The following is a 13111-nucleotide window of genomic DNA, read 5'->3' on the forward strand; positions in this document are numbered from 1 at the left end:
CTCACTTCCTCTACACCTCTCAGTATCCTCCCATTTATTGTGTACTCCCTTGCCTTGTTTGCCCTCCCCAAATGCATCACCTCACACTTCTCTGGATTGAATTCAATTTGCCACTTTTCTGCCCATCTGACCAGTCCATTGATATCTTCCTGAAGTCTACAGTTTTCCTCCTCACTATCAACCACACGGCCAATTTTTGTATCATCTGCAAACTTCTTGATCAAGCCCCCCACATTCAAGTCCAAATCATTAATATACACCACAAAAAGCAAGGGACCTAGTACTGAGCCCTGCAGAACCCCACTGGAAACAGCCTTCCAGTCACAAAAACACCCGTCGACCATTACCCTTTGCTTCCTGCCACTGAGCCAATTTTGGATCCAACTTGCCACTTTTCCTTGGATCCCATGGGCTTTTACTTTTTTGACCAGCCTGCCATGTGGGACCTTGTCAAAAGCCTTACTAAAATCCACATACACTACATCAAACACGTACCCCTCATTGACCCTCCTTGTTACCTCCTCAAAAAATTCAATCAAGTTAGTCAGACACGACCTTCCCTTAACAAATCCATGCTGACTGTCCTTGATTAACCCGTGCCGTTCTAAATGACGATTTATACTGTCCCTCAGAATTGATTCCAATAATTTGCCCACCACTGAGGTTAGACTGACTGGCCTATAATTACTCGGTCTATCTTTTTCTCCCTTTTTAAACAACCGTACAATGTTAGCAGTCCTCCCAATGCCCCGGCACTATGCCTGTAGCCAGGGATGATTGGAAAATGTTGGTCAGAGCCTCTGCTATTTCCTCCCTTGCTTCTCTTAACAGCCTGGGATACATTTCATCCGGGCCTGGCAATTTATCTACTTTCGAAGATGCTAAACCCTTTAATACTTCCTCTCTCACTATGTTTATCCCATCCAATATTTCACACTCCTCCTCCTCCTCCTCCTTAACTACAATCTCTTTAGTGAAGACAGACGCAAAGTATTCATTAAGAATCATACCCACATCTTCTGCCTCCACACATAGGTTACCTTTTTGGTCTCTAATAGGCCCTACTCTTTCCTTAGTTATCCTCTTGCTCTTTATGTATTTATGAAACAGTTTTGGATTTTCCTTAATTTTACTTGCCAGAATTTTCTCAAGGAAAATTTTGCAGGGCCACGGGGAAAGAGCAGGGGAGTAGGACTAATTGGATAGCTCTTTCAAAGAGCCGGCACAGGCACGATGGACCGAATGGCTTCTTTCTGTGCTGTATGATTCTGTGAGGAGGTGATTATTCAGAATGTAATACTAGCCATTGCAAAGTGGGTACTGCTGATGTACCACCAACCTCAACCTCGATGAGGTACAGTGTGTACGGAGGCTGTGCCCCTTAGCAGGGATGTTTTTTATAGTCTGAGTCAGCTCCTACAACCAGGTTTGCAGTCAAGGAGTAACATCCAGATGGCATTCTCGGTGCGATTGAAAGTTACCACTAAGCTAGCGGGTAATTTTCCGCCCGCTCTACCGGTGGAAAGCCTTGTCTCCCATGAGGAACATTTCAGAAATTCAGGCTCGATTTTCGGACCATAATTTCCGAATTTGCAATCTCACTCCTGGCGGTGGAGGCTCTGTGCCAGGGACGTGAAGTCAAAAAATTGCCCCTTAAGTTTCTTATTCCACTGGATCTTTCCAGCAAGAATCATCAGTTGGTTCTGGCAATATGCAGTTCACTGCGGCATTACAGAGGTGACCAATGCCCTCTTTCGTTATTTTGCCTGTCAATAATCAGAGCCCCGATTTTAATTCAGAATGGGAATCGGGCAGGGAAGGGCCGAGGCGAACGGCAAACCATCCTGACCTCGGGGGCATGAGGCCTGGATGATCATAATCTCCAGGTCTCGTTTGCATGTCCCCGGTCATTTATCCGCCCGAAACCGCGGGTAGCGGCAGCTGGCTGGCGGAATGTCGGGCAGCTGGAGGCTGCAGATGGGCACTGGAGGAACAGTCCCCGGCACTCAGGTAAGTCGCGGGGAGTGGGTTTTGGGAACTCAGGGCAGCGGAGGCACTCCTCCTGGCACCACAAGGAAAGTAAAATACTTACCTTTTTGGGCCTCCTTTGGCCCCTGACACTTATTGCCGGTAGCTTCACCCAGCACGAAAGCCACACTGACTTCCCCGCTCAGGCCACTGGTTAAAATAGCAGTCAGGCCCCAATGACGTCATCGTAGCCCGATCTGCATGCTTAAAGAGGGTCCGCTTCGGTATCCCGTGGGTGTCCTTGCTGCCTGCTCAGACGAGCAGGTTACAATTGACGTCTACGGGAAGGGAGCGGGACACCGGTGGGTAAGTCTCCCGGGCGATTTTAACTGTCCGTCCGCTAGCCCGGTTTCTGCCTGGCGGGCAAGGTTAGAATCACCCCTCAGGTTCAACACCGGCATGCAACACCAGCCACAGAGTTAGTGACATTCCCCCAGTACAACCAACCATTGACTGCACTGACGTCACCATTCGCCACCCCGTCACAGTGCCCAATTTTTATTAACAGAAAGGATTAGTGCTTTCTCAACGTTCAGATGCTATGCAACCACAGTTAAAAAAATTATGCAAATTGATGCACGATTTCCAGACTTCGCTCGCAACACACACATCTTGAGGAAATTAAGTGTAGCAGGAAGAAGACAAAACCGAAAGGTTGGCTCCTGGAAGGTTATCCCCTCCAAACGTGCTGATGATCCCCTCTACTGATGTCCGATGTGGCTCAGTGGGTTGCACTCTTGTCTCTGAGTTAGAAGGTTGTGGGCTTAACTTCCACACCACAAACTTGAGTACATGATCTAGACTGACACTCCAGTGCAGTACTGAGGGAGTGCTGCACCATTTGAGTTTTTCACTAAAAAACAGATTCTCTGGTCATTATCACATTCCTATTTGTGGGAACTTGCTGTGTGCAAATTGGCTGCCACATTTCCTACATTACAACAGTGATTACACTTCAAAAGTACTTCATTGGGTGTAAAACACTATGGGACATCCTGAGGTCATGAAAGGCGCTATAGAAATGCAAGTTCTTTCTTTTAACCCTGTGTAACCACCCCCCATCCCCAGCTTCATCAGCAATCAGCCTACCCCACGATGCACATTCATGAGATAGATAAATAATATAAGAGCCCTTTGGCCTATTACAATGTTTGGACCACTGTGGTGCAGCCTTGTAGAATGAGCTGGAGTGAGTTGTCAGATAATTGCAGCATGTAGTATGCTGCACAATATTGCCATTGAACAAGGCGTACACATGTTTGCCAAAGAGAAGCTGCAAGCTAGGGCCTAGGAAGGAGAACATAAACTCATGCAGCACAACTTTGACAGGCACCATTTACAATTTACCTTCAGGCTTTTTCTGTAAACGGAAGATCAGAGTGCAGAACTCTGTAAACACAGTTAGCTAAAGTTGCCTGACTATTTTGTTTTTTTGCACTCGAAATAAAGAGGGACTGCAGTCTTTTCAGTGTTGAGCTGTAGCTTTTATAAGAGTGCATGTGTCGAATATATTTAGCAGGTCTGTGTAGCCTCCCAGCCTATAGTGTCCATGTTCATCCCCTAATAACAGGTTGCTGTTTTCATACCCTCAATCTCTTCCCTTGCGAGAATAGTGTGAAGTAGTGGAAGAATTTTCAGGCCATGGCTGTAGCTATCTTTGTACTAGCCGATAGGGTCGTTAGTCCTATATGGCGGAAAGGTTTTTAGGGCTTCCACAACCCATATGTTGCAGGTAGCACTTGCATACTTATCAAGAGGTACATGGGCCGATTCAGCAGCATTATTGCAAGGGTGTTTGACTGACAGCTCTGTCATGTGTTAGCTGTAACAGAATGCCCAGTGAATGAAGTCGCAAGTGCACTTAAAAAAAAATAAGAGCATCATTTAACACACAATTAGAGCACCAAGAGTAAATTAAATTCAATGATGCAAGTTACACTTAAAATGACGGATTATTGTGAGAAAAATAACAAATGGGTTTTCTGGCTCTTATCTCTTACTAAAAACGAACATATGGAATTGACAGGCAGGAAAAGACCAGCTGGTCCATCAAGCCTGCCCCACACGCCATGATGACAGGAGCCTCATGACTAAACACTCCCTCCGCGGCCCCCCTCCCCCACCACACACCCCAGACCTGTAATCTCCTGGGAGAGGCAGCAAAACTGAGAAAAACCAAAGGCCAATAAGGGAAAAAACCCCCTCAGGCAAACAAAATCAGACCAGGAGATCACTTGGACCAAGTGCTATCAGTAAAGCCACTTACCTTCTATAATATGCGATCTCCGCTCTAGTCAAGAACAGCTCCCTCCTGAAGGCAATACAGAGAGTCAGCACCCACCACACCAGGCAACACATCCCAGAGACTCACTACTCTCTGGGCAAAGAAGAACTCCCTAATACCCAGTCTATTCCTACTCTTCCATAGTTTAAACTGGTGTTCCCTGGTCCCCCCCCCCCACCCCCCAATCTGTTAAACTGGAATAATCTCTCAATAGGGACACTATCCAGCCCTTTAATTATTTTATATACCTCTATCAGGTCGCCTCTAAGTCTCTGCTGCTCTAATGTAAATAGACCCAGCTCCTTAAGCCTATCTGAGTAGCTAAGGTAAAACAAAAGAGGTTCGGTAAACACTATCATGAAGACATGGCTGCCTTTAAAGATACTCAACTTGACTTGGGTTTTCTGCTAGTTGAGTCCTCAGCCATAAACAATGCATGTGCAGGAAGACCATAAAAATGTGGAAAGTGAGAACGTATTAAATAACAAAGAGTGAGCCTTAATGCTGATAAATACGTAGTTTTCTTTCAAGCCCGTGAAAATTTCTCAGCCTGATTAATCGCAGGGAGCTTTCAAAAATTGCATATTTTTAAGAGATATTATTCTTCATATGGACATTGGAGCAGCTTTGGATTAACTTGAAAAGTCACTTCTTATTACAGAGATTTTCCTTTGTGTTTAGCTGAACAAAGCTCCTGATGTCAGATATTGCAGGTATCTCCCAGAAGGTTTGTGAGCTTAGAATGATGCTGTTGTGTCTTTGGTGTTGCTCATTGCAGCACCTGTATTTTGTCCATTCATGGTGAGCTACTACCACTACTACTACTACTACAACAACAACTTGCATTTATAGAGCATCTTTAACGCTGTAAAATGTCCCGAGGCGCTTCAAAGGAGCGTTATCCAAGAAAATTTGACTTTGAGCAAAAGAAAGAGAATTTGGGACAGGTGACTAAAAGCTTAGTCCAAGAGATAGATTTTAAGGAGCCTCTTAAAGCAGGAGAGAGAGAGGTAAAGAGGCGGAGAGGTTTTGGGAGGGAATTCCAGAGCTTAGGACCTAGACAATTGAAGACAGCTAGCAAAAAATAGACACTCAACTTTTAAAAAATTCCATTAATTTCAACTAATTGATTACTTTTAATTTTTATTGCTGCCAGGGGCTTTTTTAAAAGTAGTATTTTCAGGGAAATATGTGTAGGTAGGGTTTAATTTATAATAAAAATCGCTAGGCCTAACATGGTGAGATATTCAGCTGAAGAATTTTTTTAAAAAATCTGTTTACATTTTCTTTAAAAGATCTTGGCCTTCTAAACAGTTGGTACTTAGAGCTGGTTATATCTTGACAAACACCTTAAAGACTTTGAATACAGTTCAACTTTGCATTAGGAGGTTGGAGTATAAAAGTAAGGAGATCTTGCTACAATTATATAGGACTCTGGTGAGGCCCAACCTGGAGTACTCTAACAGCTTTTGTCTCCTTACCTAAAGAAGGATATACTGGCCTTAGAGGGGGTGCAAAGATGGTTCACTAGATTGATTCCTGGGATCAGAGGGTTGTCCTATGAAGAGAGATTGAGTAGAATGGGTCCATATTCTCTGGAGTTTAGAAGAATGAGAGGTGATCTCATTGAAACATATAAAATTCTTAGAGGGCTTGACAGGGTAGATGCTGAGAGATTGTTTCTCCTGGCTGGCAAGTCTAGATCTAGGGGGCACAGCCCCAAGATCAGGGGGTCAGCCATTTAGGACTGAGATGAGGAAAAATGTCTTCACTCAGAGGGTTGTAAATCTTTGGAATTCTCTACCCCAGAGGGCTGTGGATGCTCAGTCGTTGAATATATTCAAGACTGAGATCGATGGACATTTAGACACTAAGGGAATCAAGGTATATGGAGATAGGGCGGGAAAGTGGAGTTGAGGTAGAAGATCAGCCATTATCTTATTGAATGGTCGAGCATGCTCGAGAGGCCGTATGGCCCGCCCCTGCTCCTAGTTCTTATGTTCTTATGATATTTAAACAAAATCGTAAATTGGTCTTAACCAGTGATCACAGTGTAATGGCACTCTTTCAGTAGATAATTTTGATGTATTTCCCATTTACTTGTATAAGGACATTGTTTATCATCTTTTAAGCTGATCTTGAAATTAATATTTTACAATCTTCACTTTACTGCCATTTTATGCAGGTGGTGTACTTATCAACCAGTTAAGGGGATAAGACAAATATGTTTTCGAATTTCTATTTAGAACCAGAGCAACTTCAGGAAACATTGTACATCGCAACATGTTCTGATTTCTCTCACAGGCAGTATTGATTGCTACCTATAGAGCACAACGGAGCTACGTTGTGTTTGCACAGCAAAATTTAATAAACTTCTAGCAGCAGATTACAGAGCTGTGCTGGTTGAGGCTGGGAAAATTTGCCGACATGCCTTCTTGACCAGGAAAATGATGCATTGCTTGGGGAGATCTAAAGGGGAAGGGAGAGAAGGATAAATAAAAAAAAACACCTTACATCCATTATTATTACAGCTCATCTTTAACATTAATGTGTTTTTGAAAGCCATACATATTCAAATTTGACACCTGGAATATCAGCAGCAAATGAATGTTAGCTTTGGCTCAGTGGGTAGCACTCTTGCCTCTGAGTTAGAAGGTTGTGGGTTCAAGACCTACTCTAGAGATTTGAGCACAAAATCCAGGCTGACACTTCAATGCAGTACTGAGGGAGTGCTGCACTGATCAGCGGCGCTGTCTTTCAGATGAGACGTTAAACCGAGGTCCCGTCTGCCCTCTCAGATGGATGTAAAAGATCCCACAGCATTATTTCGAAGAAGAGCAGGGGAGTTCTCCCATGTGTCCTGGCCAATATTTATCCCTCAACCAACATCACTAAATCAAATTATCTGGTCAAGATCGCATTGCTGTTTGTGGGACCTTGCCTGAGTGCTAATTGGCTGCCACGTCCTACATTACAACAGTGACTACATTTCAAAAGTAGTTAAACAAAAGCAAAATACTGCGAATTTTGGAAATCTGAAATAAAAAGAGAAAATGCTGGAAACACTCAGCAGGTCAGGCAGCATCTATGGAGAGAGAAACAGAGATAAAGGGCTCAATTTTCAAATTAAAAAATGGGTGAGTTGGGGGCAGGAGGGGCATTGAAAATTGCCACCATTTCAGACCCGCCCACTTCCGGTTTTCACAGGGGCAGGACGAGGGGCGGATGACCAACCCGCTCCCAGGAGTTGAGTCAGGCCTTAAAACCTCTCAAGGAAGTTTCAAGCCTCCATTTTTCACCAATTCCCGATTTCAACCCCGGGGAGCCGGGCCTTCTGTTTTACACCCTGTGAAAGAAGGCAAGAAGGCCCAAGACTAACAGGTAGGTCCCTAGAAAGGCACAGCTTCTGGGTCCGGAGGAGCTTCCCCCAGGCCCAACAAGCCTACTTGCACCGACCCCCCCCAACGATCGTGGACCCCCCCAAACCCCGACCCTCCCCCCAGACTCTGATCTCCCAGACTCTGATTCCCCCGACCCCGATCCTCCCCCTCCGATCCCCGACCCTGATCCTCCCCCTCCCACCCCCCCGATCCTCTCCCCCTCACGATCCTCCCACCCCCGACCCTCCCCCTCAATGATCACAGACCCCCGCAATGACCCCCGATCCCATCCCCAATGACTTGAGACCCCTGTGCCCTCCTATGCCCACCCATGCCCCCGTGCCCCCCCCCCCACCCATCCATATAAACAAAGACTTACCAGCAGACTTACCTGAAGACGTCCTCTCCCGTCCAACTGAGACCAGCCTGTTAATCAGCCGGTCAGTCGGATGGGAAACCGACAAAAAAAAAGACATCCTTACATCAAAATCATAAGGACGTCTGGGAAACCCGTACGAATTTCCCGACCTCAACTTAACCCCCCGCCCCCTTCCTGGCTCCATTTTAAAATCACCCCCAACGTTTCAATTCGATGACCTTTCATCAGAACTGGAAGAAATTAGACATTTAACAGTTTTTAAGGAACTACAGAGCCGGGGAAAAGGGGGTGGGGGGAGGAAAGAACAAAGGGAAAGGTCTGTGATAGAGTGGAGGTCAGGAGTGACTAAAAGGCAAAAGAGGGTGCTAAAGGGACAAGTAAAGAAACAAAAGACGGGTCCACGGGAGGTGTAAACAACAACAGCAAAACCATTACCAGCAGTGGTTATGATCTGAAGTTGTTGAACTCAATGTCGAGTCCGGAAGGTTGTAAAGTGCCTAAATGAAAAGATGAGGTGCTGTTCCTCGAGCTTCTGTTGAGCTTCGTTGGAACAGCATAAGAGGCCAAGGACTCTCACTCTAACCTCTCTGTCCTTGGCCAATTTTTCCGTTTCTCACCCGACCATCCTGTGGCACCTGTGCCTGAAGTTGCCACTTGGTGCCAAATTAGCGATAGTTTTGTACTGTAGGCTCATGCCCACTAGGAACTGCACGGAGGCTGTTCAAACTCATTGGACCTTTACAGCCAGCTGAAGGAGGAGAATTTCATTCAATCAGCCTGGGCTGAATTTGAACCCAGGTCTCAGAAGTGAAAGACCAACATCTAATCTGCTGTGCCAGACAGATCCTGAAACCCATTTTTAAGATTGCATCGGAGTAGATACTTTCTTTAAATGTATCTAGAATAATATTGCCTTTTTAAAAAATCAGAAGCCAGTCACATATGCAGATAGAGAATTTATTTTATTATTTCTTCATAGATACGCAGGCTCATTTACAGACAGAAATGAGTTGGAATATGTTTAGGTTCCAAACAGCTTTAACAGGATGACATGAAAGTGCATGTCACATAATTCAAAATCATTTTAAAATAAAATTAAACTGATATTTCACAAAAATAATCTAGTCCACACTTAATTTTTATTTTACAATTAACCCTGTAACATACTTGGAATTATATTACCTAGTTTGCAGCTAATATAGTTTCCAAAACCAAAAACAAATTCCCTTTTAGAGGTTCAGAATATTTCAAATGCCTTAATTAACACTAATTAGTAAAGAATTTTTGCCAACTAATAGAATAATTTTTCAGTTATTATGGTCTATTTGAATTGCTCAGATGTGTATGACAACAGTTTTTTTTCTTGCTTTCTTTTTGATTTTCTTGACTATCCTGGCGAGTGAAGAGAGGGGATGATTTTAACCCTACCGGCCCTGTGGAAATCAGGGGAGTGGGCGGTTAAAATCGCTCAAGTTACTTACCTGCCCGGGAGCCGCCAGGTTCCGATTTTCACCTGCTCCCCTTAGCAGGCGGCAAGTCAGCGGGGTCCTTTTTAACATATGCATAAGGGGGTCCCAATTATGTCATCAAAATGCGACTGCAATTTTTAATAGGCGGCCTAAGTGAGAAATGGCAGTGAGTTTCCCGCCAGGCCAAACCCAGCAAGGTACCAATCAGAGCTGGAAGAGGCCCAGAAAATGTAAGTTTTCATTTTTTTTGTTTTACTTTCCTTGTGGGGCGAGGAAGAAGTGCTCCTCCTCGCCCCGCCAGGAAAGCTTAACGCCTCCCTTGACGCTATCTCGAGCCCCCCCACATCCCAATCACAGCCAATCCCGCCACTTACCTGCTGTGGCCAGGCAACCTCCGGGCCCCCATGATTTTCCGCAGCTTCCCAACGACTTACTGGCCGAAACACTGGGAAGTCACCCGGTTGGATTTAAATGAGGCCCGGCAGTTAATATATCCCGGGCCACAATTCTGGACCAGTGGGTGAGTTTATAATTTACATTGCTGTTCATCCGCCCAAAATAGGCCAGGTGTTAAAATCGGGGCCAGGGTAACACAGGAGTATTCTTATATTTAGTCTCAGTTATGTTGAAAACAGTAGGTGTGATCTCACTAAAAGGAACAAATGGCAATGGGGGGGGGGGGAGGGGCGGTACCAAATACTCCCTCACCGACATAATTTTAGTATTAGCATGGTTAGGAACAGCAAGTATTTTGTACATATGTCTAAGAAAGAATGAACTTTCATCAATATAGCACCTTTCAAGACCTCAGGGCGTCCCAAACTACTTTACAGCCAATGAAGTACTTTTGAAGTGTACTCACTGTTGTAACGTGGGAGACACGGCAGCCAATTTGCGCACTGCAAGATCCCACAAACAGCAAAAAAATAAATGACCAGAATTGGTGCTGCCTATCCACAAAGAATGTTGGAGTTGATGTTGATGGCACCGTTTAATTCCCCCACATGGTCACCCAGAACCCAGTGGAGAGTAAAGTAAATATAAAATATTTAGCATGTCTGTCTGTATTTTTTTATTTATGAATACATCCATAAATGAAAAACATTATTTCATTCATTCTTCTTGTTGCATTAAAGTTAAAGCTTTCGTGTCCTCACACGTGAACATAATGTCCTGCAGACAGTTTTTGATCAGTCTGCAGGGTAATACTCTGATTGCCAGAAACAGCATCAAATGTCACCGGGCTTTTCTTTCATCAGAACACGTGTGCTTGAGGGTTCATTTAAAACCGCCCTTCATGCTAAAAGTTAAATCCTGCACAGATTTATTTTTATAGTCTTTGAAGACCTAAGCATTAATGTACATTTCCTGATGTTCTCTCTAACAGGGATTCATTAATCACTGGTCTGCATCTCAGTTACTAATCACTTGTTGGTAACCCCACCAACCTATTGCCATGATTAAAGATTCCTAGGACTTGGATACAATGCTCATCCTCCATTCCGTCCAGGCTCCTAAGTCACTTCATTGGCCCAGATTTTGCTACAGCAGGGCATCTAACGGTGTCTGCCCAAAGTTAGACTTCCCTTTGCACCTTTAGGTTTTTACATTTTCTGCGCGGCAAGTTGCTGAAAGTGGGAGGTGATAATGTTGCAGCGAGAGAAACAGGGCATCCGGGACCTGAGTGAACAGGGCAAGCAACTGGGTATCTCCTTAATCCATCAGATTGAAGGATTGTGAAATAAACATCGCAAGGACTGAAAAAGAAGTGTAAATTAGAGTGAGTGAATTTAATGTCAAATCAGGTGCAGAAAGAAATAGAGAGGGCAAGAAAGATTGGATTAAGAGAGTAAAAAGAAACAGAAAGGAAAAGTTTTTTTAAAAAATTTAAGACTTTACATTTTTAAAATCTCCAGCAGCAATTGAAACCTGAAGGTATGAGACACCATACTTGTAATCACTATTCTCTCTAAGCTGCACACATGCGCGGCCACGCAGCAGTCTGTTGTGTGCCGCGCACTTAATCATTCCATCCGTGCTCATAGTAACGCTGTAAAGTAAGGTAATGCAATAATCATGCGCGATTCTAACTTTCACATAGATTGGACAAATCAAATTGGCAAAAATAGCCCTGAGGAGGAGTTCATAGAGTGTATTAGGGACTGTTTCTTAGACCAATACGTTGGGGAACCAACCACGGAACAGACTATTTTGGATCTGGTAATGGATAACGAAACAGGATTAATTAATGATCTCAAAGTAAAGGATCTCTTGGGAAGCAGTGATCGTAACATGATAGAATTTCACATCCAGTTTGAGAGCGAGGATCTTGGGTCTGAAACTACTGTATTAAACTTAAATAAGGGCAATTACAAAGGAATGAGGGCGGAATTGGCTAAAGTGGACTGGGTAAACAGATCAGATGGAATGATAGTGCATAAGCAGTGGCAAACATTTAAAAAGATATTTTATGACTCGCAACAAAAATATATCCCTGTGAGGAGGAAAGACTCCACAAAAAGGATGAACCAACCATGGCTAACTAAGGAAGTCAAGGATGGTATCAGGTTAAAAGAAAAAGCATACAACATGGCAAAGATTACTGGTAAGCCCGAAGATTGGGAAAACTTTAAAAACCAGCAAAGGATGATTAAAAGAATAATAAAGAGGGAGAAAATAAATTATGAGAGTAAACTAGCAAGAAATATAAAAACTGACTGTAAAACCTTCTACAGTATATAAAAAGGAAGAGGGTAGTTAAAGTAAACATTGGTCCCTTAGAGGATGAGACTGGGGAAATAATAATGGAAAACAAGGAAATGGCAGAGGAATTGAACAAATATTTTGTATCTGTCTTCACAGTAGAAGACACTAATAACATATCAATAATAGTAGATAATCAAGGGACAAAGGGGAGGGAGGAACTAAAAACAATCACTATCACTAGAAAAAAAGTACTAGGTAAACTAATGGGTCTAAAGGCTGCTAAGTCCGCTGGACCTGATGGCTTGCATCCGAGGGTCTTAAAGGAAGTGGCTACAGAGATAGTGGGTGCATCGATTGTAATCTTCCAGAATTCACTAGATTTTGGAAAGGTCCCAGCGGATTGGAAAACCGCAAACATAACACCCCTATTCAAGAAGGGAGTGAGACAGAAAGCATGTAACTATAGACTAGTTAGCCTAATATCTGTCATTGAGAAAATGCTAGAATCCATTATTAAGGAAGTAGTAGCAGGACATTTGGAGACTCATAATACAATCAAGGAGAGTCAACATGGTTTTATGAAGGAGAAATGGTGTCTGACAAATTTATTACAGTTCTTTGAGGAAGTAACGGGCAGGTTGGATAAAGGGGAACCAATGGATGCAGTATATTTGGATTTCCAAAAGGCATTCGATAAGTTGCCACATAAAAGGTTATTGCACAAGATAAGAGCTCATGTTGTTGGGGGTAATATACTGGCATGGATAGAGGATTGGCTAACTAACAGAAAACTAAGAGTCGGGATAAAAGGGTCATTTTCAAAAGGCAATCTGTAACTAGTGGGGTGCCGCAGGGATCAGTGCTG

The sequence above is a fragment of the Heptranchias perlo genome, chromosome 2, assembly GCF_035084215.1.
Source record: "Heptranchias perlo isolate sHepPer1 chromosome 2, sHepPer1.hap1, whole genome shotgun sequence".
In the NCBI taxonomy this organism is placed as follows: Eukaryota; Metazoa; Chordata; class Chondrichthyes; order Hexanchiformes; family Hexanchidae; genus Heptranchias; species Heptranchias perlo.